This window comes from Peromyscus eremicus, chromosome 2 (genome assembly GCF_949786415.1).
Source record: "Peromyscus eremicus chromosome 2, PerEre_H2_v1, whole genome shotgun sequence".
In the NCBI taxonomy this organism is placed as follows: Eukaryota; Metazoa; Chordata; class Mammalia; order Rodentia; family Cricetidae; genus Peromyscus; species Peromyscus eremicus.
The window spans coordinates 149,049,143-149,075,991 of NC_081417.1; the positions used below are offsets into that span (position 1 = coordinate 149,049,143).

At 45.8% G+C, this 26,849-nt stretch overlaps 1 protein-coding gene and 1 pseudogene across 1 annotated transcript in view; one reads left to right on the forward strand and one right to left on the reverse strand.

The window, feature by feature from the left end:
- The first annotated feature begins 359 nt into the window (after positions 1-359).
- The window catches only part of Eif4g3 (eukaryotic translation initiation factor 4 gamma 3), a 230,406-nt gene continuing 203,916 nt past the window's right edge, over positions 360-26,849 (forward strand). Inside the window, exons 1-2 of the mRNA XM_059255251.1 lie at positions 360-468; positions 829-1,021. The gene's annotated coding sequence lies outside the window, so the exon portion shown is untranslated. The remainder of the gene's footprint in view (positions 469-828; positions 1,022-26,849) is intronic.
- Positions 18,163-18,253, reverse strand: LOC131905382 (U6 spliceosomal RNA; annotated as a pseudogene).

Below are 26,849 nucleotides of genomic sequence, written 5' to 3' on the forward strand. Positions count from 1 at the left end.
TTACTATTGTTCTTCCAGGCTGGGCCTCAGGGGAGGGCTCTCTCCCTAAAAACCTCTCCTTTGGTCTCTCCCTCCGCCCGACACCGTGCGGGCGGAGAGCCTCAGCAGCCCCAGATCACCGATCTTTCCCGAGAAATAGAGTCAGCTCCAGCGGCTCTCCCGAGCAGCGGCCGAAGACGCTCCCGAGAGCTCCCGAAGAACCCCGGCCGTTCCCAGTCTCCGGAAAGAGCCGAAGGAGCTTTCTACCCTCGGCCCGCCGAGCCTTTCCGAAAAAAGCCGAAAAGCTCCGAGCGGCCGTCCTGCCGGACTGCTGGAGGCGGCCGCAGCGCCATGTTGGATGCTCTGCTCGTTGAGTGAAGAAAATCCGTCCGCATCGCCCGAGCCCCGCTACCGAGAAGGGCGCCGCTTCCCCCGGGGAGGGGGACAGAGACCCCCCGCCGCCGGTCCATGAGGATATTGCCGTGAAAGGTCCGGTCTCTCCGCCTCCTGCCCCCGCCGGGTCCGGCCCCCCCCTCCCCGGGGTCGCGTTGTCACGGAGACCGGCAGCCGGTGGTGCTGGCCCGCGGGGCGGCTGCTGCTGCCGGCGGCGGCGGCGGCGGAGGCGGCGGCGGCGGCGGCGGAGGGCGTGTGTGACCGGTCCCGGCCCCCTCCTCCTCCTCCTCCCAGCCTCCCCCCGGCCCCCCGCTCCCGCCGCCTCCCCGGGTCTGCCCCCATCCCGCCCCTCCGCTGCCCCCGGCCCCTGCACCCCGGCGCGCCCGGTCCCGCTCTGGGGGGGTTGGTGGCTTCGCTTTGCCATGAGTTTACCGCAGAAACCGGCTCTGAAATCAGGCTCAGCGGCTGCAGCAGGAACCGGACCCGGCACCGGAGCGGCGGCGGCGGCGGCGGCAGCGGCGGCGGTACCGCCTCCTCACCCGGCGGCGGCGGCGGCGGCAGCGGCGGCGGCGGCAGCAGCAGCGGCAGCGGCAGCGGCGGCCCCTCCTCACCCCAACATCAGGGCCCTCCAGACCCCGGCGCCCCAACAGTATCCTTTTCACCTTCCAGCGGTCCAGAGCGACCCTTAGTGGGAGCCTCCTTGCCTGCCGCCACAGCCCAGCAAGGGAAGGGACGGGCAGCCGCTCAAGCCCCGTGCTCCGGGTTTGGCCCGAGCTTTTGGGGTGCACCGGTGGCAGCATTGCTGGGACCCCGGGACCCTCTGCGGTACCGTGTACACTAGCTCCACCGGGCCATGCCTCTGCAGCTCTTGTGGATCTGGGGGAACCCTACCCTTGAAAGCCCCCTCCCCTTTATTGGGCAGAATTTGCTGGTGCCTGGAACCAGCCCTGCAGGCAAGGCTTTTCTGATTGTTGGGAGGCCCTGCCTTCTGCGGGGCTCGGTGGCCTCCCTATTATTTCGAATCCACGGTAAACTTTATTAAAGGTAAATTTCCTGTTCGAAACGAATCAGCTCGTTCCCGAGGTAAGTTAGGTCTTCTGCCTATAGTGCAAGTGTACAAAAAGCACTACCTCTGGCTAATGTATTTTTAATATATATATTTTTTTAAGCAATTAAGAGTTGTGTTGTGGTTTGTGGTGGAACTGGCTAAGTAGGAAATGTTACAGTGGACTCTTCCCTGTCTTTGACCTTTTTAAAGGAAGAGGAAGTTAACTCACATTACCCAGCACCCCCAGAAGTGTCACTTCTTCCAAGACTGGTGTTATGCTGAACATTTTTCCCCCCAAGGGCTTTATTTAGTAAGTTTGCCCCGCTATAGGCCTAATAGCTGGACGGTACCAGGACTCCTGAGAAAGAGTCTAGTTTCGAATGTGTCTTAATTTCATGATGTCGAAGTTGGGACAGCTTTGATTGAAAAAAATCTTGGTGACCAGGTGTTTTAATCAGAATAAAACGTCGAATTCATGGCTCCCATGGAGCTTCAGCAAGGTGTTTCTTTTCTTTTTTCTTCTTCGGTTTTTTTGGAGACAGGGTTTCTCTATGTATTGTAGCCCTGGCTGTAGACCAGGCTGGCCTCGAACTCAAGAGATTTGCCTGCCTCTGCCTCGAGAGTGCTGGTATTAAAAGTGTTCGCCGCCGCGCAGCACCACCACCACTTAGCAAGCAAGGTGTTTGTTGCCTACCTGAGAGTAACATTTCATCATTCGCCCCTCCTCCCTACCGTCCCTTGTACTTGTGAAAATCAACAAATGATTATTGGATGTCTGCTGTGCTGTGACTTTGGCATCTGCCACCCTGTATTTGACTGTAGACATAGTCGTGCTGTTTGAGCTAGTAGGTGCCGCGGTGAGGGCTGCAGATCTTTTACGTCTAGTTTGATTCTTGCCTGTATTGGTTACTTTGAGAAGGGAAAAACACTTCCCTTGGGTCACCTCAGGTCATGGCTTGCTTTCTGTCAAGTGTCCTTTCTGTGTTCTCTAAGTGTTGTTAGTCCACATCTTTCAGAGCTCCAGTGTGGTGTGTGCATTGATTTCATAACGTTTTGACCCTGCGTGGTTCTGTTAAGTGCTTGCTCACTGCTGAGAATGTTTAGTGTTCATGGAAAACCCAGTTACTTCTGACCCACATGCGCAGCTGCTGGCCTGTGAAGGAGCAGGTTGGCTGCTTAGCCTGCTTCAGGGTAGAATTGGGTCGCTTCATCTACCTAGCTTCACTTCATACTTAGTTCAAATTCCTTCCTAATTTTAGGGTTGTTTTTCTTGATGGACTGTGCTTGTAGGTTTCTGTCTCAGGACCAAGTGAGTTATTCATTACCTGCCTCTTTTAGGGAGTTAACCAGAGGAAGCACATAGTATGTGCTCGTGACATACAGAATAGCAACTAGGGAATCACAGTGTTGTATGTGACAGCCCGTGGTGAAGTTGGTGGCTTCTTTGGCTATGAATCCCGGGTGACTTGAGTATCCCACCTGTGCTTTTTTTTCTCCGTGCACTTCACAGTCTAAGGACTGGAAAGACTCACAGCTGGTTACAGCCTGGAAGTGGTGACTGGTGCTTCGAGTTAAATTTTTATCTTTTCTTTAGAATAGAAGATGCATCTGTTAAAGATGAGTAAGTTTAAGGTGCCCTTTTCAGAGGACATCATTTTAAATCCTTCGTCACAATATTGATTCCAACTATGTTGCTTTAGGGTTGCATTTTGCCCCATTTCAAGGCAGTTGACATTTTACACTTGATGTATTCTACAGTTCCTGCCTTTCACCTGGCAAGATTGCATTGCTAAATTGTAAGCGTTTATCTAGATAGTAAATGAAGCACAGGCTGCAGGCTTCTCCGAACACACGAGTGTAAAATAGTGTCACCTGGTAATGGAAGAGGTCGGAAATGGATTGAAGTAGAGCAATTCTGCTTTCCAACTGGAGGGAATGTGGGCATTTGGGTTTGCAAGCGCCATAGACATCAGTAAGTTGTACCCGTGAAGCCCTGGGCTGAAATGCAGAGCTGGAGTTACTCTTTCCGTGGCTTGAGTAGATCTCAGAATATATGGGTACAATTGCTTGCTTCAAATTAGTTAGCTTAAGCTGTATATTAAAGTATTGGAAGGGGTTGTATGGCCAGGTGTCCTTCATTTGTACTGAGTGTTCAAGTGTCAATCGAAATGAAGGGAAGTGTTGGAAACAAGGGATTTCAATGTAAACTTGAAGCTGTTTCTAAGGAGGCATCAGCTTTGCACAGCAGGAAGGACCCTTGAAGCCAGTTGAAGGAGAAATGGCCACATAGACTGCAAAGAGTCAAAGGATGGCTCCTGGCAGAGCGAGGTCTGGGAGGAGAAAAACGCTACCTAACATGAAAAGTACTAAAAGCAAGGAGAATGTGCTGAGGGTTTCTGGAACAGAAGCCAGCTTGAAGCTTCTACTGGGTGAAATCGCAGCTTGGGAATATTTGGCTTGAGATATGCTCAGCTCTCTGTTGCAGTTGGGACGGCTCTGTTGAGAATCTTGACAGTGGACATCCTTTTTCTGGCTGACAGAATAACTGACATTTTGATCAAAAGCTGTCCTTACACAGACTTTCTACTGAAATTCTTCAGGGGGTTTCTGGGTTTCCCATTAAATCCCAGCTCTGGAGATTGAGACTGCCTGCCTGCCTACCTTTCAGAAAATTCTGGATAAATGAACTTGAGTTAGGTGCCCACTTGAGCAGAAGGGTTGTTCCATATGTTAGGAATACAGTATTCTCCCTGTATGGGAGACTTCAGGGTGTGACTTCTCTCAGGGTTGCTGACACTCCTGGGGAGTCTTCTTACTGTTTTGGGGCAGCCAGTTAAGAAAATGAGCCAGGGAAAGCTGGAGAGATGGTTCAGTGGTTAAGAGCACAGTCTGTTCTTCCAGAGGACCAGAGTTCAATTCCCAGCAACCAGATGGCAGCTTACAACTGTCTATAACTAGTTCCAGGGGGATCCAACACTTTCACACAGACATACATGCAGGCAAAATACCAATGCACATAAAATACAAATAAATAAGTCATCTTTAAAAAAAAAAAGAAATTTGCTGATTATGCCATGCTGTGGTGGTGCACACCTTTAATCCCAGTGCTGGGGAGGCAGAGGCAGGCAGATCTCTCTGAGTTTGAGGCCAGCCTGGTCTACAGAGCTAGTTCCAGGACAGCCAGGGCTATGTAGAGAGACCCTGTTTCACAAACAAAAAAAAAAAAAAAAAAAAAAGAAGAAGAAAAAGAAAATGAGACAGTAGATTTCCCCAGGAGCAGAACTAGGTGGAGATCCGTGTTGACCAGAAGATGACTTGTGTCTCTAGTTCCTTTGTCATAAGTGTTCTCTCGGTCTTTGCGATATTCCCGTTGCTTTTTTTGCTTGTTTTTAATTTTTCTCCCATTGATTTTAAGCTGTTCTTTACGGGAGAAGCTTGTAATGTCTTTTTTTTTTTTTTTTTTTTTTTTTTTTGCCTTCCCGATAACTAGATTTGGATAATACCCACTGCTCTAGAAGTCATATATGCAGGAGTCTATTTAATTTTTCCAAGATATCTGATAAGGTAGGTGTTGTCTGTTTTCCAGACAAGGGTACTGATGTTCAGGGAAGTTAGTTACATTTCCTGTGCTGGTGAAAGGTAGTGTGTGGCAGACTAATGACCAAGGCCAAACCCATGGCACCCCTCTTCCTCGGCTGGGTTAGCAGCCTGCATGTAGGGCTGGGAGGAAGACTCAGTTTTCTCCTGTATTTGAGAGAAGCCATGTGGAGTAATCTAGAACACAGCCCTGCTGCCCAGGGTTTTAATTAGTTCACAGCCACATACTGCTAGACAAGTATGTTCTCTTCCCTCACTGAGTCTAACAGCATAGGGGCCCTCTATTGGAGTTAGCTCGGGTTTCTGCTTGTTCAAGAGTCAGCAAGGCCTCCAGCAAAATCCCCTTATAGCTAGCAGCTGGGATGCAGAGGCTGCCCTGGTGTCTAGTATTTCTCCATTCCTAAGCCTCTCCAGCGAGCAAGTGTCAAATCTTGAATGCTGGGAGACAGAGGCAGGCAGATCTCTGGGCTGCACAGTTTCAAACCAAGGCAAGCCACACAAATTTTTGAAGGCAGATCTTCATGAGGAGGAGAAAGGGAGGCAGATGCACAATGGGGATTGTTGAGTCCCCAGGTGCCTGTCGTATGTAGCACAGCCACTCCTGCCTTCAGTGGGGTGACTGCTTACAGAGGGGTGGGTGTTGGTCAGACTGAGTTAGGCTACCTTGGCACTAATAAGTTGCTGTTTTACCTTGATGTTTCTGATCAGTCTTGAGAGGGAGGTTCTTTAAACAAAATTGAAAACTGTGTTTTACATGTAATGGCGAGAATGAACACATTTTGCCTGTCTCTCTGGAGGCTCCAGTGTAAGTTTTTGAATTTACTCATTTATTTATCACCTGCTGTGTTCCAGACTGGTGCTAGGTCCAGGGCTGAGATAACATTTGCCCTCAGAGAGACTGGTTCCAACAGGCAAATAGACAGGATACTCTTGAGGTATAGGACTCAGTGACCACTTGGCTGTGAGTCTGGTCTGTGGACAGCAGAGTTAGAGCTTCGTGGAGGGAGTTGATGTCTGAGCAGGTTAGACCCTTGAGTAAGAGTTGATCCAGCTTCCTAGAGCTGCCCACCAGCTACCTGGCTCTTCCCAGTTGTGGCTGCTGCAGGAAATTTTAGTAGATTGTAGTCATGTTGCTTTTATGTCTGCCTACCCCATATGGGGAGCCAGAGGAAGTACTGTAGATATGATTGCTGTAGATTCAGGGTGTCTTCTACATGATGGTCTGAACATATGTGTTTCACTGGTCCTTCAGTGTCATCCTCCCATTTATCCCACAAGACCATTGCCCTTTGGGGCTGGATGATGGTCAGTGATTAAGAGCGGTGGCTGTTCTTGCAGAGGAGCCCATATGGTGGCTCACAGCTGTCTGTAATTTCAGTTCCAGGGAATCTGATGCCCTGTTGTGACCAGACCCCACAGGCTCTGCACGCACGCACGCACGCATGGACGGTACACATAAAATAGTAAGACATCTAAAATAAACCAATCTTTAAAAGAAAAAAAAAGACCATTGCCCTTCTGATATTAAACTTTAATTTTGGAGTAATTCCTGTTAACCCTAAAATACAAGATCGAGCTTGATATATTCAGAAGTGCTGGTTTTGAATTTGGTGGGTTTGTGTTTGCTCTTACTAATTTAATTTTGAGACAGGGTCTCCTGTAGGGCAGGCTGGTCTTAAACTCTGTATGTATGTAACTGAAGATGACCTTGAACTTCTGACTCTCCTGTCTCTAGAAGTGTTATGTTGTAATAGTCTGGTTGAATACTTGGGAGCATCTCTTTTCCTTTTCTCTGCAGTGAAGGGGTCAGTGACCTTGAATTCCAAGGGCTTGGGATTTTGAAGATGCGCTTGAAGGTGTGTTTTGCTATTGCAAGTATAGGACAGGACTTATGTGGACCAGTTAATGATATCTCTGTGTGTCTGGTGGACAGTGACATGTTTCTGTGGCAATTTATTGGCCCTCCAAGAATGCTAACATGGACCCAAGGAAGATAGCTTGCTCATATAAGAAACCTCTAGTTTGGGGCTGGAGAGATGGCTCAGTGGTTTAGAACACTGGCTGCTCTTCTAGAGGACTGGGGTTCAATTCCCAGCACCCACATGACAGCTCATAACTGTCTGTAACTCCAGTTCCAGGGGATCCAACACCCTCATACCAATGCACATAAAATAAAGTTAAATTAAAATTTAAAAAAAAGAAAGAAAGAAAAAGAAACCTTTAGTTTAGGGCTTCCTACTAGATTTTGTCAGAGACTGAAATGTTTCTGTGATGTCATACTGTAGGCTGTATGAAGTTGGTTTGAGACTATAAAATAAGGTTGCCACAGTCAGTGACTAGGTCACTCTGGGTAAGGATAGTGAGTTCATTACGAGGTATGAGTTCATTACGAGGTATGAGAGGAAGTTGGTTCTGGAATAAACTCTGTGAGAGCTATTTTAGTTTAGGGGAAGAGCATTGGAGTTACTAGAGTAAGAGAGGGTTTCCTGATTGTGAGGCAGGCAGATTACTTCAGCAGGGCCGAAGCACAGCTGAGATTGCAATGGATGAAATGCCGCAGGGTCCCATGAGACTTCGGGATTCTCAAATGACTTCCAGTTCTTTGGCTTGCTGCCAACCAGGAGGAGCCTTTCACTCTCCTGGTGCCTCAGCTGAAATCGGAGATAGTTCAGTCTATTTTAAGTGCATTTGAAACTTGTCAGTTTTTGTGACCTTTATTAACTATAGCTTCTTTGTGTGTTTTGAGCCCACTGTGTGCTTCCTGACTCTTAAGATGTTAGCGTTTGTTGATAGAATGTAAGTGCCACGGAGGCAGATGTGTTCTCTGTCCCCGTTCACCATGGACTTGCAGGACTTAGAATAGTGCTTGGTTTTAGGGGTAATGTGCATGGCATCTTAACTCACTTTCAGCATTCAGTTTTGTCCTGAGATTGCATCGTACTGATACACGATTAAATTGAAAATCTTGTGTGATTTCCTTTGAGATGGAATAGTGCTGACCCAGTGAACAAATCTGAAGGGGCTAGCTTGGGTTCTAGGTTTAGATATGGGGATGAGGACTAGGGTGTCATGCAGAGGCCACAGGAGCAACATGTATAGTCAGATAGAGTGTAATCAGGTTAAAATCGGGTTTATCATATGAAGTAACATTAGGAGCTTACTGTGTAGACCAGGCTAGCCTCGAACTTAGATATCTGCTGCCTCTGCCTCCCAAGTGCTGGGATGAAAGGCACTGTCACTGTGCCTGGCTTTAGCAGAAAATTTAAAAAACAGAGAAACGGGTAAAAAATCCGTGTGTGTGTGTGTGTGTGTGTGTGTGTGTGTGTGTGTGTGTGTCTTCTCACTTGATCTCATAAGACCTCCGCCCCTATGATGTTAGACTTTGATTTGGAAACACTTCCTGTCAACCTTAGAAGATTAAGATTGGGAAGGGGTTTGTTTTTTGGTTTTAGACAGAGTCAGCTTCTGCTTTAGCCTTTAGTGCTGGGATTCACGCGTGTGCCACCATGCCTGGTTTCTAAGGGGTCTCATAGAGTATGGCCACTGAGCTCTTGTGTGTCACTGAGGCACCTGTGTCAGGGTTGTGTCCTGGCAGTACACAAGGGAGCTGATCGTATGCTTGGCTGCTGAGCTGAACTCCCGCTCTGTATGGATCTGAATTTTAATGGACTTAAACTCTTAGTTTTTGGAAAATACGTTCAGATTATCTAGTTTTAGATTTTTCCTCCCCCTCCTTCTCCTCCTCCTCCTCCTCTTCTTCTTCTGTTGTTGTTTTTGTTTTTCTAGACAGGGTTTTCTCTGTGTAGCCCTGATTGTCCTGAGACTGACTATGTAGACTAGGCTGGCCTTGAACTCAGAGATCTCCTGGCCTCTGTCTCCCTTGTTGGGATTAAAGGCGTGCACCATCATGCCTGGTTTATTTTTTGGTATTTTTGAAATAGGATTTTGATATGTAGCATAAGTTGTTGGTTTCAGACTCATGGTGGTCCTCCTGCTTCAGCCTCTAGCCACCAAGACCAGCTTCTTGATTTCCTAACTTAGTTTCAGAAGTGTTTCTGTGATGAGTGAATGATGAGAGGAGGGATAGCGTTGGAGGGATCTGGGTTAGGGAAGCAGGCCTGAGGTGGGAACAGAGAAGGAAGGAATGACAGGGTCCAACTAGGAAGAAACAGAAAATTACCCAGCAGTGCAAGTCCTTGAGCTCTAACTGTGAGAGTAGGAAGGAATCCTGTGAGAAAGTGAGGTGGCACCGCTTGTCTTTTTGCTAGGCTTTGTGGGGCCCTGGAAAACAGTTTATAAGAAACTTGAGGACTGGCCAGATTATTGCTGCCAGAAAATTGATTATCGCTTGCTGCCAAACCCGACCACCTGAGTTTGGTCCCAGGTACCCATGTGGTGGAGAACTGACTTCCACAAGCTGTCTTTTCTCTTTGTCTGGTGCAAAGACATGTACATACACACTCAGCAAATAAATAATTTTTAAAAATAGAAAAGAGCGTTGCAAACTGTGTGTGGAAGGCGGACACAGGAGGATTAGAAGTTCAAAGTGATCCTTGGTTACATAGTAAGTGGGGGCCTGTCTAGGCTACATAAGACATTGTCTCAAAAAAGCACCACCACCACCACCACCACCACCAGAAAACGAACAACTTGACTGCAAAGTGGGTGTAAAGAAAAAGGGGTCAGGGTGTGGATGTGCAGAGGAAGTGAATTACGAGTAGGGACCCCTCAGAAACAAGCACAGCGGATCCTGGGTCCTAAGGGTCCCACCTGAGTGCTGTGAGCGTCGGATTCTGGTGGTAGAATGCTTGAGAAAATGGGTCTAGATTCTGAGGGGCTTGGAGTGAGTCTGAAGAAGACATTGCTCACTCCCCCCCCCCCCCCCCCTTGCTGGAGATCAAACCCAAGGCCTTGCCTATGCTTGGCAGTGGTTTTACCACTGGACTGTAGGCCACCCCCAAGTTTTGAAACATTTTAATTTTGTATTTGTGGTGTGTATGTGGTCTGTGTGCACCTGCGCACACATGGAAGCCAGAGAAGGATGTTGGATGTCTGGCTGTATCCTTGTCTTCCTTATCCTCTTGAGACAAACTCTCACTATCCCTGAGCTAAACTGGTGACCAGGAAGCCGAAGCTGTCCTCCTGCCTAGTGCCCCACAGCACTGGGGTGACACACATGAATGTGACTGTTCCTCGGTTTTAATGTGGGCTCCAGGGATTTGAACTCAGATTCTCATGCTTACACAACAAACAATTTCAGTCACGTGCCATTTCCCTAACCCACCTATTTGTTTGTTTTTTCGAGACAGGATTTCTCTCTGTAACGGCTCTGGCTGTCCTGGAACTTACTTTGTAGACCAGGCTGGCCTCCAACTCACAGAGATCTGCCTGCCTCTGCCTCCCCAGTGCTGGGATTAAAGGTGTGCACCACCACACCCAGCTTTCTGTTTTAACTTTTTATTAATTATTTTGTGGATTTCATATCTGCACCCCAGTTCCACTCATCTTCCCATTCCTTCGTAATCACCCTTTGCCCTTGCAACCTCCCCATCCCAAAAAAAAAAAAAAAAAAAACTTTGTTGTGGAAGCTGTTGTGTGTCCCGGTGAGTCACACAGTAAACCCTTTAGTCCATACATCTTTACTTGTAAATGTTCATTGCAAGGAGTCATTGGTCCGGTTTGAGGCTCTGGCTTATGCTACACTATCAACACTGGATCCTCACTGGGACTTCTCTTGGATATCCTGTTGTTGCTCTGTGTTGTGGAGATCCTGCAGCTTTGGATCTGCAGGACCAGCACCTTAAGGTGCTCCTCAGTTAATATATAGGGTGGATGTTGGGTTTGGCCAACTCATAGCCCTGGATCTAGACTTGTCTAACCCATATTTAAAAAATATATATATATATATTTGTGTGTGTGTGTGTGTGTGTGTGTGTGTGTGTGTGTATGCCTTGTGGATATGTACATGTGAATGCAAGTATTAGAACAGGGCTTTGAGTCCCTTGGAGCTGAATTTAGAGATAGTTGAGAGTTGCCTGCCTTGGGTGCTGGGAACACAGTTCTTTAAGAGCATCAAGTGTTAGTGACAGCAGTGCTATCTCTACTGCCCAGCCCACTCCTCCCATTAAACTGTGTGCGCGTGCGAGAGAGAGAGAGAGAGAGAGAGAGAGAGAGAGAGAGAGAGAGAGAGAGAGAGAGAGAGAGAGAAAGGACAACTTGCAGGAGTTGTTTCCTCCTTCCCCCTCTGTCTGCGCTCTGGAGATTGAACTCGGGTGGGCGGGCGAGCCGGCGGCCAGGCTTGCATGGCCCCTCACCCACTGCACTGTCATGCTGGTCCCTTCAGTTATTTATATTTCCTCTGGTTGGTTGATTGGGTGATTGAGACAGGGTCAAACTGTGTAGCTCTGGCTCAACTGGAACTTGCTACTCAGACTGGTCTAGTCTCAGCCTCAGAGATTTGCCTGCCTCTGCTCCTTGAGCGCCAGGATTAAAGGTGTGTGCCACCACATCTTGCTTATGTCTAAACAGTTTTATTCACATCTAATGGACGTGCAGTAGGATAGGACGAGGCTGGGAATCGCTCATTCAGAGTCTACAGTCAGGAGTTTGGAGTCCATCCGACGACACCATGGAAAGTTGTCCACCCATCACCCCGGCTTCTTTATGTGTCACTGGGTGTTATGCCTGTGTCTCTGTCACCACATGTGTGCATTGCCCATGGAGGCCAGAAGGAAGTGCTGTCCCCTGGAACTGGAGTGCTGGGAATAGAATCCAGGTCCTCTGCAAGAGCAACAAATTGTCTTAACCGCTGAGCCATCTCTCCAGCCCCCATCACTATGGTTTTAGAACATTTTTATCACTTCCAAAAGGAGCAGATCATTAGGCCTCCTGTTTTCCTTAGTTCTTGCCCCAGGCAATAGTTAATACTTCTGTGTGTAAGTATTCACCTCTTTCTGAGCCTTCTGTATATGTAAGGAATGAAATGAGTTGTCTTGTCACGGCTGTCTGTTCCTTAGCATGATGCTTTCAGAGTTCATCTGTGTTGGAGCATGAATCATTACTTGACCTCTCTGCTGTCAGCATCGAGTGGTGCTCTGCATTCTCCATCTTTATTCATTTTCCAGTTGGTAGATATTTGAGTTGTGTGAAACATTTGGCTATTGGATAATGAAGAGCCGAAAAGCCTGCTTAGGTTTCTCTTGGGTATAAACCTAGTAGTACAGTTGCTGCGTTCCATGAGGAAACTTTGGGTTCCCACTTTGAGGAATTGACAAACTTTCCCTGAGCCTCTGCATCATTGTTACCTTATAACTGTGTATGGGTGTGGCAGTTGTCTGTCTTTGTCATTACTTGTCTGCGGGTCTTCCCACTGGATGTGTAGCTTTTTTCCTTGTGGTTTTGATTTGTATTTCCCCAGTGGCTAATGAACATGAGCACCTCTTCATGTTGTATTGGCCGTTTGTTGTTTGTCAGAAATAATCTGTTCATATCTTTTACCCAGTTGTCTTAGTGTTCTCTTGCTGTGAAGAGGCACCATGACTATGGCAACTTTTACAAGGAAAGTATTTAACTGGGGCTCACTTACAGTTTCAGAGATTCAGTCCATTATCATCATGGCAGGGAGCATGGCAGGACAGTCAGACTAGTGCTGGAGAAAGAGCTGAGAGTTCTACGTCTCGATCCTCAAAGGCAGCAGGAAGAGAGAGTGACACTGGGCTTGGCCTCGGCTTTTGAAACCTCAGAGCCCACACTCAGTGACACACCTCCTCCGAAAAGGCCACACCTCCTAATCCTTTCAGATAGTGCCACTCACTTCCTGGTGACCAAGCATTAAATTTATGAACCTATGGGGGGGGGGCTGTTCTTATTTAAACTACACCAGTCATCTATGTATTCATTTATTCATTCATTCATTTATTTTTCTGTACCCCAGGCTTGCCTAGAACTTGAGGTCCTCCCTGCTCAGCCTTCTGAGTGCTGGGATTGCAGGTGTGGGCCACCCTCCACTTTTAAAAGGGTTAATTATTATGCATGTATGTGTGTTTATAGCTAGGTGTGCATGTGTGTGTCAAGGTAACTGAGAAAGCCAGAAGAGGTATCAGATCTCCTGGAGCAGGAGTTAATAGGTAGTTGGAAGCCACCTGACTGCCAGGGACAGAACTTGGGTCCCCTGGAAGAGCAAGAAACAAGTGCTTTTAACTGCTGAGTTATCTTTCCTGCCCCTTTGAGTTTTTAGTTTTTATCTACATTCTGAATTTAAGGCTTCTGTCAAATACAATCTCCCATTCAACCTTTTCACATGTTAATGTTGTGTGTGTACTCAGGAAGCAAAGACAGAGGCAGGTAAATGTCGTGAGTTCAAGGCCAGGCTAGTCTACATTGGGAGTTCCAAATCAGTCAGGGCTACATAGTAGGTGCTCTCTCAGAAAAGGAAGAGAGGTATTTGAATAACCGTATGAGTTTAATAAAACATGGGCTTATGAATTGTAGTAAAAAACATTCCACACACAAACAAAAGCTCTTCCTCTTGAAATTTAAATAATAGAGCAGTAAGGTTATATCTACTTTTTGGTACGTCACTAATAAATATGCAGAGGAAGTGGGTCTTCATTAACCTGCAGAATTTTAATGCCATCAAGTATCTAATGATTAAAATTTTTGAATTCTTGAGGCTTAATTGAGGCAGCTGATACTCTCAATATTACATTGTCGTTCTTTCAGAAATAGAATTTGGAAGCAGTTCAACTTCCTGAGGTAACTGTTGTTTCTAAAGCTGACAGGAACATGTGCCCTTAGCCTAGACCCTTCTCATGTGGTAAGTGGCTGAGTGTGCTGAAATCTTAGGCAACAGTAAAAACTGAGTGTTGGTGTGGACAGTCAGTGATTTCATTCTTGATTTAAAAAAAAAATTACAGAGGAGGTCTGGAAAGGTGGCTCAGTGGTTAAGAGGGTCCTTAAGTTGCGTGGCTCACAACTGCCTATAATTCCAGCTCCAGTGGATCCGATACCCTCTTCTGTCTTCTGAACACCCCTCCATACATGACTTGTTTGTACACACATCCAAGTAATAAGAAAAGGAAGATAATATTTTTTAAAAATCATAAAGGTCCAGACATCTAAGTGTACCTTAGCTCAGCATTTAGAAAATTTAAAAATATGTTTGAGTGAATTTAACAACAACAATTAAAGTGTTTGAGGCCAGATGTGGTGACACACACCTTTAATCCCAGCACTCAGGAGGCAGAGGCAGGCAGAGCTCTGAGTTCGAGGCCAGCCTGGTCTACAAAGCAAGTTCAAGGACAGCCAAGGACTGTTACACAGAGAAATCCTGTCTTGAAAAACAAAACAAAACAAAAGTGTTTGAAGATTAAAGTTTGAAGTGTATTTAAAGAGTCTTTCCATGAGCTGTTTTTTCTTTTTTTAAATTTATTATTTTATATGTCTGGGTTATTTTGTCTGCATGTATATCTGTGTACCATGTTTGTGCCTGGTGTTCTTGGGGGCAGAAGAAGGTGTCAGATCCCTGGAACTGGAGTTAGGATGGTTGTGAGCCATCATGTGGGTGCTGGGACTTGAACCCAGGTCTTCTGCAAGAACAGCAGTGCTCTTAGCCACTGAGCATCTCTCCAGCTGTCCTTTTTTTAGGTTGAAAGGGAACTTGGGGGTTTTTGGATTCAGCTTTCTGCCCCTGTTTTCCCTCTGCTTATAAGCTTAGCGAGGAAAGGGTTACTTGCCTAAGCATTTATTTTATGTAAAATCTTGGTGGTTTGAGAGCTTTTGTAACATTGACAGTTACCTAATTGGGTACCCCTCCTTGTCTGTTATGCTCCTGATATATGGTTACTCCTAGTTTCCGTTTTAGAACTTAGAAAATTGGAAGGCTTCATGCTATTTCTAGGTGTGTTACTGAAATGCTTTGTGACGTAGCCCTTTGTCCAATAATTTGTATTTAATCATTTATTTAGTTTCTTCAAGTTGTAAAGGTCTGTGACATTAACATGTGAATTTAAATAGGAGCAAATTCTTGTCAACTCCCCTCATTTAAAAAGAACTATTGAACTAATTTTGCTTATTTACTTTTGGGATATGTGTTTCTGATGTATGTTCATGTGTGTTTATTTGTGTGAATGCTGGTGTGCATGTCCATGATCCACTTGAGGAGTCTGGAAGACAGCCTTGGGTCTTGCCTTCCAGCTTATTTGAGACAGGAACTCTGTTTGTGGCTGTGAGTGTCAGGCTGGTCGGGCCATGAATGTCCTGGGATTCTCCTGTCTCTGCCCTCCCCATAAGGAGCACTGGGGCCATTGAGTGGGTTTTGAGGACATGAACTCAGGTTCTCATACTTGCTTGACAGATGCTTTACCTGCTGTGCTCCCTGTCTAGCCGGAAACTAACTTTTAACTTACAGAAAGGTTGCTGAAGGAGTAGAAGGGCCCCTTGGCCTTGTCTTATATCCTGTACCCACTTTGTTAATCTTAGCATGTTTTATAACCTTAGCTTGATCAGTAAGAGCAAGAAATGAGTGGGGCAGTGGTGGCGCACGCCTTTAATCCCAACGCTCAGGAGACAGAGGCAGGCGGATCTCTGAGTTCAAGGCCAGCCTGGTGTACAGAGTGAGATCCAGGACAGCCAGCACTACAGAGAAACTCTGTATGTTCTCTGGAAGAAAAAAAAGGAGAGAGAGAGAGAGAGAGAGAGAGAGAGAGAGAGAGAGAGAGAGAGAGACAGACAGACAGACAAAGACGCTCACAGTTCACCAAGATAAGCTTCAGACCTCACTTGTCTTTTACTAGATTTTCTATTAATGTTCTTTTCTGCTTCAGAATTGTCCCTCTTTTTGTTTTCTCTCGGTGTCTTCCTCCTTCTCTACTCTGGTGCTGAGATCAAACCCAGTGCCTTATACTTGTTTGTCACTGAGCTATCTCCAGCCTATTTAAAAAAATCTTTCCCCCATTTTAATAGCATGTTAGTTATAATAATGGATTTTATTATGCCTGTTCGTACATGTACGGAATGTGTTGTGGTCATATTCACCTTCCTCTCAGCTCCTTTGTCCCTTCCTACTCCTTTGAATCTGGCCCTCTACTTTTATGTCTTTATTTACATCTATTTATTGTGTGTGCACATGTATGTGGGTGCATGAGTGCCATAGTGCACATGTGGGGGTCAGAGGACAGGATGCAGAAGTTGGTTCTCTCCTTCCACAGTGAGGGCTCTAGGGATTAAACTCTGGCTCTCGGTCTTGGTGGCAGGTGCCTTTACCTGCTGAGCGTCTAGGTTCTCATGTCTAATTTTTAGTGACCTGATGAATTTCATTGTAATTGTTTAAAGATTCATTTTAAAATTGTGTGTGTGTGTGTGTGTACTCATATATAGGCAGGTGCTAGAATAGGGAGCAAGGAGTTACAGGTGGTTATGCTGGGAACTGAGTTCTGGTCCTCTGGAAGACCATCACGTGCTTTTTTTTTTTTTTTTGGTTTTGCGAGACAGCATTTCTCTGTGGAGCTCTGACTGTTCAGAAACTCACTCTGTAGACCAAGCTGGCCTTCCTTGAACTCACAGAGATCCACCTGCCTTTGCCTCCTGAGTTGTGAGATTAAAGGCATGCTCCACTATCACCTGGCCATCAAGTGCTCTTAAGCTGAGCCATGCCGGCTGGTTCTTGTTAAAGTTTACAGGAGCCTTAGTGGGTTGGTGGGAGTTTGTGTATAGGGACATCCCGCACCTTACTGCGTGCGCGCACACGCGCATACATGTAGAGGTCAGAGGTCACCATTGTGTGTCTTCCTCTGTCACTTCCCAGCTTACCTTTGAGACAGGTCCTATCACTGTACTTGCTCTCACCGATTAGCCAGACTGACAGGTCAGTAAACTCGGGGTGGGGTCGCAGAAACTCGGGGTGGGGTCGCAGATGTGCATCGTTAGGCCTGGGTTTTTCTTGTGTGGAAGCTTGGTCTGAACTTGGTCCTCATCTTGGTAGTGCAGGTGCTTTACCGAGTAGGACATCTAGTATGCTTTTGGAGTTCATCGGATTGGTTAACTTCCCTCCTAGGTGTTTTTACTCATGTTTAAAGCAGAGAACTGTGCTTTGGGAAAAACTACCCAAATCACTCTTTTGACTCTCCTGACTTGCAAATATAAAAGTAATATTGAAGGGCTAGGACTGTAGCTTGTGTACTAGAATGCTTGCCTAGAATGACAAGGCCCTAAGTTTTTTTTGTTTTGTTTGTTTTTTTTGTCTTTTTGTTTGTTTTTTTTTTTTTTTGGTTTTTCGAGACAGGGTTTCTCTGTGTAGCTTTGCTTTGTGCCTTTCCTGGAACTCACTTTGGAGACCAGGTTGGCCTCGAACTCACAGAGATCCGCCTGGCTCTGCCTCCTGAGTGCTGGGATTAAAGGCGTGCGCCACCACCGCCCGGCTTTTTTTTTTTTTTTTTGGAACAAGGCCCTAAGTTTGAACCTAGCACCATGTAAATTGGTTGGGGCAATGTACTCCTAGGGAAGATAGAAAGGAGGATCAGGAGTTCAGGGTCATCCTTGGCTATCAAAGAAATTAGAGACCATGCTGGGTTAAAATCTTCCTTCAAAGCCTGGTGGTGGTGGTGGCACTCGGGAGACAGAGGCAGGTGGATCTATGTGAGTTCGAGGCCAGCCTGGTCTACAAAGTGAGTTCCAGGATGGCCAAGTCTATACAGAGAAACCCTGTCTCAAAAACCTAAAAAAAAAAAAGGTAATCTTCCTTCAAGTATAGAATGGTTTATATTTTATTTTCTTCCTCTAAATTTTTAAGTAAATAGACGTTTGGATTTTTAGAAATCTTTGGTTCTAAATGCGTTTATCTCTTATGTCCTCTCTGTACTAGGCTGTTGACTAGCGTGTGGGGAAATTGGCTCATACATGCTGAGAGAGCACCGTGCTCTGAGCTGCAGCTCCAGCCTGAAAGCTGAATTTTGGTTTGTTTTTATTTTGAGGTGAGGTTTTACCCTGTAGCCCAGATTGACCTGGAGCGCAGTATGTAGCAGGCTGGCCTTATATAGTACAGCTATTTGCTCAGCTTCCCAAGTGCATTTTCACAGTAGGAAGTCATTTGAAAAACAGACTCTTTCCCCAAGAGAATTCAATTGTTTATTGATTGCACATGGTAATGGAAAAATATGTAATTTGTGTGTCATCCTTGTGCAGGGGCCGTGCTACCCTGTATCGGTCCAGTTTTAGTATGTGTACTGCTGAAGTGAGCACTTGAGAGATCTCATTGTACAGCCTAGGCTGTTCTTGAACTTGTAGCCCTGTCTGGTGTTGGACAGGTATGTAGCTCTGACTGTCTTTGTGCACTAATCCTACAGTCTCTTGGGTGTTGGGATTGTAGGTTCAGCACTATCTGCCTTCAGAATCCTTTCCCCAGGAATACATTCCTTCTGTAAAACGATGTGTTTGCTACAGCTTCCGGAGGCCTGGGGCCAGTGGCAGGAGCACACTGGAAGCTCCTGTGCGTCTGGAGAGCTGTATCCTGAGTCTTACACTGAGGTCTGGGTTCAGGTGTCACCTGAAGTAGCACTTCTTCAGTGAAGTCATTTTTATCCAGACTGCTTAAAAGTGCTCGAGAGAGAGAGAGAGAGAGAGAGAGAGAGAGAGAGAGAGAGAGAGAGAGAGGAGAGAGAGGAAGCCATGTTTTCATAACTGTACATGGCTCTTTTGAAACGCTTTCTTTTACTTGTGTGTCTGTGTGTGTCAGTGCACGTGTTCACAGGAGCTGGCGTTACAGGTGGTTGTGAGCCCCCTGATTCTGCTGCTGGGAACCGAACTCAGGTCTACTGAGAAGCAGCAGGCTCTTATCTGCTGAGCACAGTGGAAGCCTCACAGCTGTCATCTTTACCTAGTGACAGTGGTGGTCTGCACCTGTGGCAGCCACGTGCACTGCACACTGTGCTGAGGCTTTTGTTATTGCCTTTTCCACTCTAGATACAAGCCTGTCTGTGTGGACAGACATCCTACTTTAAAAATGACTATAGAAAAAGGGGAGGAGACAGACAGTTTCATTAATTAGTTACATATTAACTTACTGTTCGTTTAATTTTTCTGTGGCTTTCATTTCTATAGTAACTTCTCATTTGTGCAACTAAGTATTCAGGCAAACAGGTAATATTAGTAGGTTTTTAAAATCACAGTTGTTTCTGTATTTATTGTGCTTGTACATGGATATGCACGCTTATGTGGAGGTCAGAGGACAATGAGTGTTGGTTCTCTTCTTCTACCATGTAGATCTTAGGGAGGGATTGAACTTGGTTTGACTGGCTGAACTGCATTGATAGCCATATAATAATTAATAGTTTTGAATTTTAAAATATTTTAGCTGGGCCGTGGTGGCACACACCTTTAATCCTAGCACTTAGGAGGCAGAGGCAGGCGGACCTCTGAGAGCTCAAGACCAGCCTGGTCTACAGAGTGAGTTCCAGGACAGTTTGGGCTACACAGAGAGACCCTGTCTCAAAAACAAAACAAAACAAAATAAATAATGTTAAAAAAAAAAAACTTTGTGTGTAGAGATGGCTCAACTGTTAAAAGCACAGGCTGCTCTTCCGAGGACCAGGGTTTGATTCCTAGGAAAAGCACAGGCTGCTCTTTGGAAGACCAGGGTTTGATTCCTAGCACCCACATAGTGGCTACAACCACCTGTTATCCAGTCCCAGTCCCAGTCCCAGGATATCTGATGCCCTCTTCTGACCTCCCAGGGTACTAGGTATACACATGGTTCACAGACATACATGTAGCCAAAACACCTATACACATGATGATGATAATAATAGTAATAAATATTTGAATCAACTCTGAAATAATAAAAAAGACAAAGAGTCTGCAGTGTGTGAGCCTGGGTAAAGCCTGTCACTGTTGACAGGTTCTGTTCTGCCATCTACTAAAGCAGGGAAGGGAGTTCATGTCTCCTTTTCAAAGGGTTATAATTGATCAAATGGAGTAATGGAGGAGAAACCTTTCTGTGTGTGTGTTGCAGGGTGTTGTGTGTAGTGTATGGACTTGTTTGAGTATGTAGGGGTGTGTGTGTGTGTGTGTGTGTGTGCGCGCGCGCGCGCGTGTGTGTACGCGTGCACGCCTGCGCTTGGTGGCACATGTGCTTGTGTGTCCACCTGCATACGGCAGTGAGAGGTAGACATTGGCTAGCGCTCGTTAATTCATCCTTACGTTTACTTCAGGCATTGTCTGGCGTGCTTGGCTAGGAGGGCAGTTGTTTGGGATTAGAGCAAAGGAAGCAGAAGTCCATTACATGTGTACTTACTGTTGAGGGGGTGCAGAAGAAAGCCCTGTCTCCTCTGTATCAAGCAGACAGTTGAGAGAGCTGACGTGTTCTCCCAGGCGAGTTGGCAGAGCTGAGCCTTGCCAATCATTGAGAGCTAGAGGACAGGAAGTAGGATTTTCATTATCAGAAGGCCATCCCCAGTTGAGTGAAATGTCACGAGCCTTTGGAGTCGTGCTCAGCAGTTAGAAAATGGCCCATGGTGAGTTTGCTGTGGTCAGAAGACGGACTGGTGGAAAGCATTGAAAGTTCCATGTGTGGGCGGTTCAGGAGGCCCTTGGGGCTGTCTAGTTGTGGAATCTGCTTTTCTCCTGTAGCAGTTGGGAGGCTTTTTTGTTTGAGGTTTTTATTTTATGTATGTGAATGTTTTGCCTCCATGTGTGTACCTCATGCATGCCTAATGCCTGCAGAGGTTGGAAGAAGGCATAGGATCCCTTGGACCTTGGATTTAAGGATGGGTTGTGAACTGTGTGGGTGCTGGGAATAGAACCTGAGTCCTCTGTAAGAACAGCCGGTGTTCTTCTGAGCCATTTCTCCTGCCTCCTACTCCTAGCTTTTGAGACCGGAGAATGATGCTGTCATTGAATGAATAAAGGAAAGTAGAGAATTTGTGTTCATCCTTTGAGAGAAGACATCTATTCAGTTTAGGATATCTTGGGCTTGAAGTGAGTGGAACATTCAGTTCATTTAGGAAGTGGAGATACCTGAAGGGGTTTGCAGTGAGAAGGAACCGTGTGAGCAGAAAGGGTTGGGAAAAAAAGTCTATGATGATGTCAGCACAGTGGAAAGGTGAAAGTTTTGAGGAGTCTGCGCTGTGGCTGGTGATGTGATGAGGAAGCTGTTGCCAGTCAGGGGACAGCTATGAGGCTTTCCCCTTACGGAGTCTGAGAGTGGTGGGACTTTACAGGAAGCTTAACACTGCATTTAAAGACGGGACTGACTGGAGAAGAAGTCTGTTCTTGTTTGAAGTGCCTTGGTTGTGCCTTGTCTGAAGCCACTTGCTTCAGTAGTTTTATCTAACTATGTCTTTAGTTTCTGCAATCGTATTTCATACTTAAAACTTTAAAAATAAATTACTTAATCCTAGGTAATAGTTACTATAAATAACTTTATTAACTTATTATTAACTATTTATTGTTAACTTTATAGTTACTTATTTATTTAGAGACAGGGTCTCCTTATATAGCACTATGTAGCCTGTAACTATCTATGTAGACCAGATTTGCATGCCTTTGCCTCTCTCCTGAGGGGTAGGATTTAAGGTGTATACCACCATGCCTGGCTGAAATCATTAATTTAAATTCACTATATATACATTTTTTTTGTTATTTGTTTTTGACAGGGTCTTATATATCACATGCTGACCTATAACTCACTCTGTAGCCAAGTTTGGTTTTGAACTGATCATCCTTCCTCAGCCTCTTCAGTGCTGAAATTATAGGCTTGAGCCACCATTCTGGGCTGAATCCCTCCCTGTCCTCCCTCCCTCTCTCCCTCCCTCTTTCCCTCCCTCTCTCCCTCCTTCCTTCCTTCCCTGTCCTCCCTTCACATGTGAGTGTATAGTGTGCTTACTTAAGAGAATGCTTGTGGAGGTCAGAGATTAACATCTGTCTTCCTTAGTCCCCTTTCCTTGTTTTTTTGAAACAGGGTCTCTTACTGAGACTAGAGCTCACCGTTTTGGTTAGCCTAGCTGGCCAGCAAACCCCTGGGATCCATCTCTTTCTGCCCATTAGTACACCTAGCCTTTATGTGACTGTTGGAGATCTGAACTCAGGACCTTGTACTTGCACAATGACTTTACATTGGCCTTTCTCCCTAGCCCCAAAATCCTCATTAAATGTTATTAATTACTGGTTTTGTGTGTATGTATGTGTGTGTGCTTATGTGCCACGGCACACTTGGTTCTGAGCACTCAGGTCTCCAGGCTTGTGTGGTGGCTGCCATAACCTGCTGAGCCCTATCTCTGGCCCCACATTTTTTGATAAAAGATCTTTAAATGCTAATGAGGAATGAAATGCAGTTGATAGTGTTGTGTTGTATCCCAAGCTGTACCCTCCCTCGTCCCTCACCTTTAATTGATCAGGCTTTATATTTTATTTTATTTTCTTGAGACAGGATCTCACTATGTAACACTGGCTGGCTTGGAACATCTCTGTAGACCAGGTTGGCCTCAGAACTCAGTGATCTGCCTGCCTCTGCCTCCCTAGCCCTGGGCAAGACCGACGATCAGCTTTAAGCAGGAGGAGCTACTGATACTTAGTTAGCTGGTCTCATGCCCCATGGTTGATGGCTAATTTCTAGGCTCTTTTCTTTTCTTTTTTAAGTGGAGTTTGGAGAACTGGTCCTGAGCTCTTGGGCTCCTGAGAGCCTCTTGCCCTGCCCTCCCTAGTAGCTGGACTACAGGTGAAATTGTGTAGGTAAACTATGGTGTATGAAGTCATTCTGTTGAAAGGGAAAACTTGGAAAAGTGGGTTTGGAGAGGGAAATCTTACGGCACAGGATTCTTAAAGATGACTGCTTTTGGCTCTGAGAAGTGAAACTGAGTGGTGAGCGTTCAAAAGCAGACAAGAGTGTGTCACTGAGTGGCTGGCTCAGGGTGCTTTGTGACAGAAAGTGGCTGTCACAAAGAGATTAGCAATTCCCATTCCACCCACTTGTTTTCAGTTCCTCTCTTTGTATTTTAAGTAGTTTAGTGCCCTTGACATCCGTTTATGTGTTGCTGAAGCGCTTTGCCGTGTCTGAGAACGATGTCTGTCTACGTAGAGCCGGGTTTATTGCCACTAGAGTGGTAAGGTTGGTTGTTGAGTGCTCATTACCTGCTTTGTGGTCCACAGATCTTCAGAAATGATCAGTCCTTTGAACCAGTGACCTGGTTGGTGGCTAAACGTGTTAGTTGTGCTCGGGAAAGGAGATTGTTTGCAGCGTTTTCAGAGCTACTTGCTAAGCTTGATGCTTCTTAACCCGTAACTAAGGAGAGTGGGGCTTGCTGACAATGGGTAGCTTTACAAGCCTGTGAAGCCTGACAGCATGTTCAGCAATGTAAACAATGGCAGCTGTCTTTTGCTGGCATCTCTGTTGTCCAAAGTGTAATGAAACCGCTTCTCACCAGTGGCTTCACCTGCTGACTCATCTGCCAGCCTCGGACCGTTCCCAGCAACCAGCATCATTTTATGTTGGGATTGAGAATGCAGAGCATCGGAGTCTTCAGGGTGGAGTAGGTCATGGAAATCCTCTTTGGTCTCTTCTCACATGGCTTCGGCTGTCAGACGGACATGTTACTGTGGCAGGCGCCACAGTTGAGTTAGAATTAGCACTGCTGGGCTTGAGATCACCTATAAAGTCTGTGAAGGAGCCAGGACGTCCATCTAGGAACCCTGGAGATGAGAACTTTTCAGACTCTTCAGGCAGTGTCAGAAAGCTGCTTGGTGCAGGAGTAGCATACGGTTAATGCCTCTTGTATACCTCAGGAGGACTGTGGGATGAAGTAAAGAGTGACCACTGTGCCAGAAAAATGTACTGTTGCTATGTAATGTAATGAGAGAGGAGTGGGAAACAGTGGAACATTTAGAGATCAACGTAACAATATGTGTATAAGCTTATTTACCTGGCAGTTTTTTTGAGATTTTATTATTTATTTTATTTTTGTTTTGTTTTTTGAGACAGACTGTCTCTGTGTAGCCCTGGTTGTCCTGGAACTCACTCTGTAGACCAGGCTGGTCTCAAACTCGCAGAGATCCACCTGCCTCTGCCTTCCCGAGTGCTAGGATTAAAGGTGGGCAACTCCCGCCTGGCTGTTTATTTTTACTTTTATGTGTATGGCTGTTTGCCAGAATGTTCACCTGTGTACCACATGCATGCAATGATTGAGGAGGCCAGAAGAGGGTGTCAGATCACCTTGTACTGGAGTTTGCAAAGGGTTGTGAGCTTCCACATGGGTGCTAGGGGTTGAAACTGGGTCCTCTGGAAGAACAGCCATTGCTCTTAATCATTGAGCCTCTTTTCCAGTCACAGGCATTTATATTTATTTATTTTTTTGAGGCAGGAGTTCATTGTGTAGCGCAGACTGGCCTTGAACTGGAGATCCTCATTCTCCCCATTGCTGGTCTTACAGTTTCACCCGATACTTGATAATGCTTCTTTAAATATGTTAGCACTTCGGTCAGTGGTTTAGGGTTTTTTTTTTTTTTTAATCTTTAGAGATAGGATTTCTCTGTTACAACCTGCCATCAAACTCACCTCCTAGTTCCTCAGCTTTCTCAGTGCTTGGAAGTCCACTGTTGCTTTGAGCTTTACTGCAGTTCAGAGGTCCTTGACTGTTGTCACTTACAGATGTGAGTGTGCAGAACCTCCTCTTTGTGCTTTAATTCCTTCATCCTTGAGTCTTGAGGTGGGGCTTGGAGATGCCCAGATGCTCAGAGGGCTGGACCAGGTTTTTTATTTGTTTTTTTTTTTCCTTTGCTTTTTGGGACAGTTTCTCATTGCATAGCTCACACAGGTCTTGAACTTGAACCTTTATTCTCGTGTGTGTGTGTGTGTGTGTGTGTGTGTGTGTGTGTGTGTGTGTATGTATGTGAAGCACTATGCCACTATACTACACCTTTAGCCTCCTGGATAGTAAATCATCAGTGATTCAAGATAGTAAATCAAGATAGTAAATCCTGGATAGTAAATCAAGACTGATTCTGATACAAGCTTTTGTCTGAAGATACTCTGTTTATAGATAAGTATCTAGCATTGGAACCAAAGCAGATGCTGCCCAGTCTCTTTTCCCTAGCAGGGCAGGTGAGAGACCAGGGAGTTTTCTTTTTGTTCCCATAGATGATACAAGAGAAATTGAACTTTATGTAAGTGCTGTTTAGTACTTATTCATCTTGCTGTGCTGGCTGCAGTGAGGGCCTGATACAGCTGGACAAGTACTCTCTTACCACTGAACGGTTCTCTAGCCCCAGATATCCTTAATATTCTGCAACTGATTTCGGCTTGACCAATTTCAAGTCAATCCTGTTTTTGTTTTGTTTTTGCAGTCCTTGGAATTACACCAGGGTCTCACTCACGGTGGGCAAGTGCTGTAGCAGTGAACACCAGTTCACCCCTCTTTTCTTTCTTTCTTTTTTTTTTTTTTTTTTTGAAGATAGGGTTTCTTTGTTTAGCTTTGGCTTTCCTGGAACTGCTCACTCTGTAGACCAAGCTGGCCTCGAACTCAGAGAGATCTTCCTGCCTCTGCCTCCCAAGTGCTGGGATTAAAGGTAAGTCATCACTACCTGGCTCAAATTTTATTTTTAAAATATGCCTGGAGGAGCCAGTGAGATGGTTCAGTAGCTTGGAACCTAATTCCATCCCCAGAATGTAGAAGGAAAGGATTGACTGCACAAAGCCCTCCTCTGACCTTTGTGTAAGTGCTGTGGCCTGTGCACTTAGCAGACTCATCATACACACCCAGGGTAATAAAGACTTGTAAGGGTAGAAAAAGTGCTTTATATACTAATGTGCAGAGGCTTGTCTAGTGAGGTTAGGTAGTTTTTACATAACAGGTGATACTTGTTTAATTACATACTGCTTTCTGGTGCTGTGGTTTGAACCCAGGTTCTGGTATGTGTGTGCTAGGTGAGTGTTCTACCGCTGAGCTGCATCCTCAGTCCTCATGTACTGCTTTTTAGTTGCAAACATGATCATACTTTATCTTGAAAAATGAAATAAACCTCATTTGACTCTATAAGGGCCTATTTTGTAAGACAGATTAAGTTATAATGATTGTTTTAAGAGCAAAAAGAGGATTTAAAATAGCGTTCATGGAGGCTCACCAGGGAATTGAGGGAGAGGAAGAGGAAGGCTTACACCTTTGATCCTGCTTCCTCTCACAGCACTGTTTGATTTTCGGTTTGGTTTTTAAGTGCTGGGAACATTGTTTAGTGTTAGAGTGGGTGTGGGTTTTTGTTTTTTATTTTTATTTTTTCAATACAGCGTTTCTCTATGTAGTTTTGGTGCCTGTCCTGGATCTCGCTCTGTAGACCAGGCTGGCCTCGAACTCACAGAGGTCCGACTGGCTCTCCCTCCTGAGTGCTGGGATTAAAGGCGTGTGCCACCACCACCTGGCAGAGTGCTTTCTTAGTATGGACAAGGCCCTGGGTTTGTTCTCTAGCACTGAATGTCCGTCCCAAAACAATACAGAAAACCTGTAAACAGAAATCCAGCTCTCAAGTGTCATTGTAGCCACACTCTGCTGGTACGTTGCCAGGGATGAAATAGTTGAAAGTTGCACATGTGATATAAAGGAAGGCTGTACTTTTAATGATGTGAAGGAATGCAGTGTTGGTGAGACACTGTGTTCAACAGTTTCCTTTTTAAAGTCCTTTGCCGTTCTGTTCTTCTGTCCTGCCTTCCAGCTGGAGCTCAGCAGAGCTGAACCAAAAATGGCTGCTACTGCAGTAAGGGCTGGTACAGGACTCGGCTGTGCTTCCTGGGAGGAAGCAGGAGGAGGAGCTGAGGGGACAGTGCCCTGGGTTAGGGTTCTTTGAGTCGTTGTTGCCA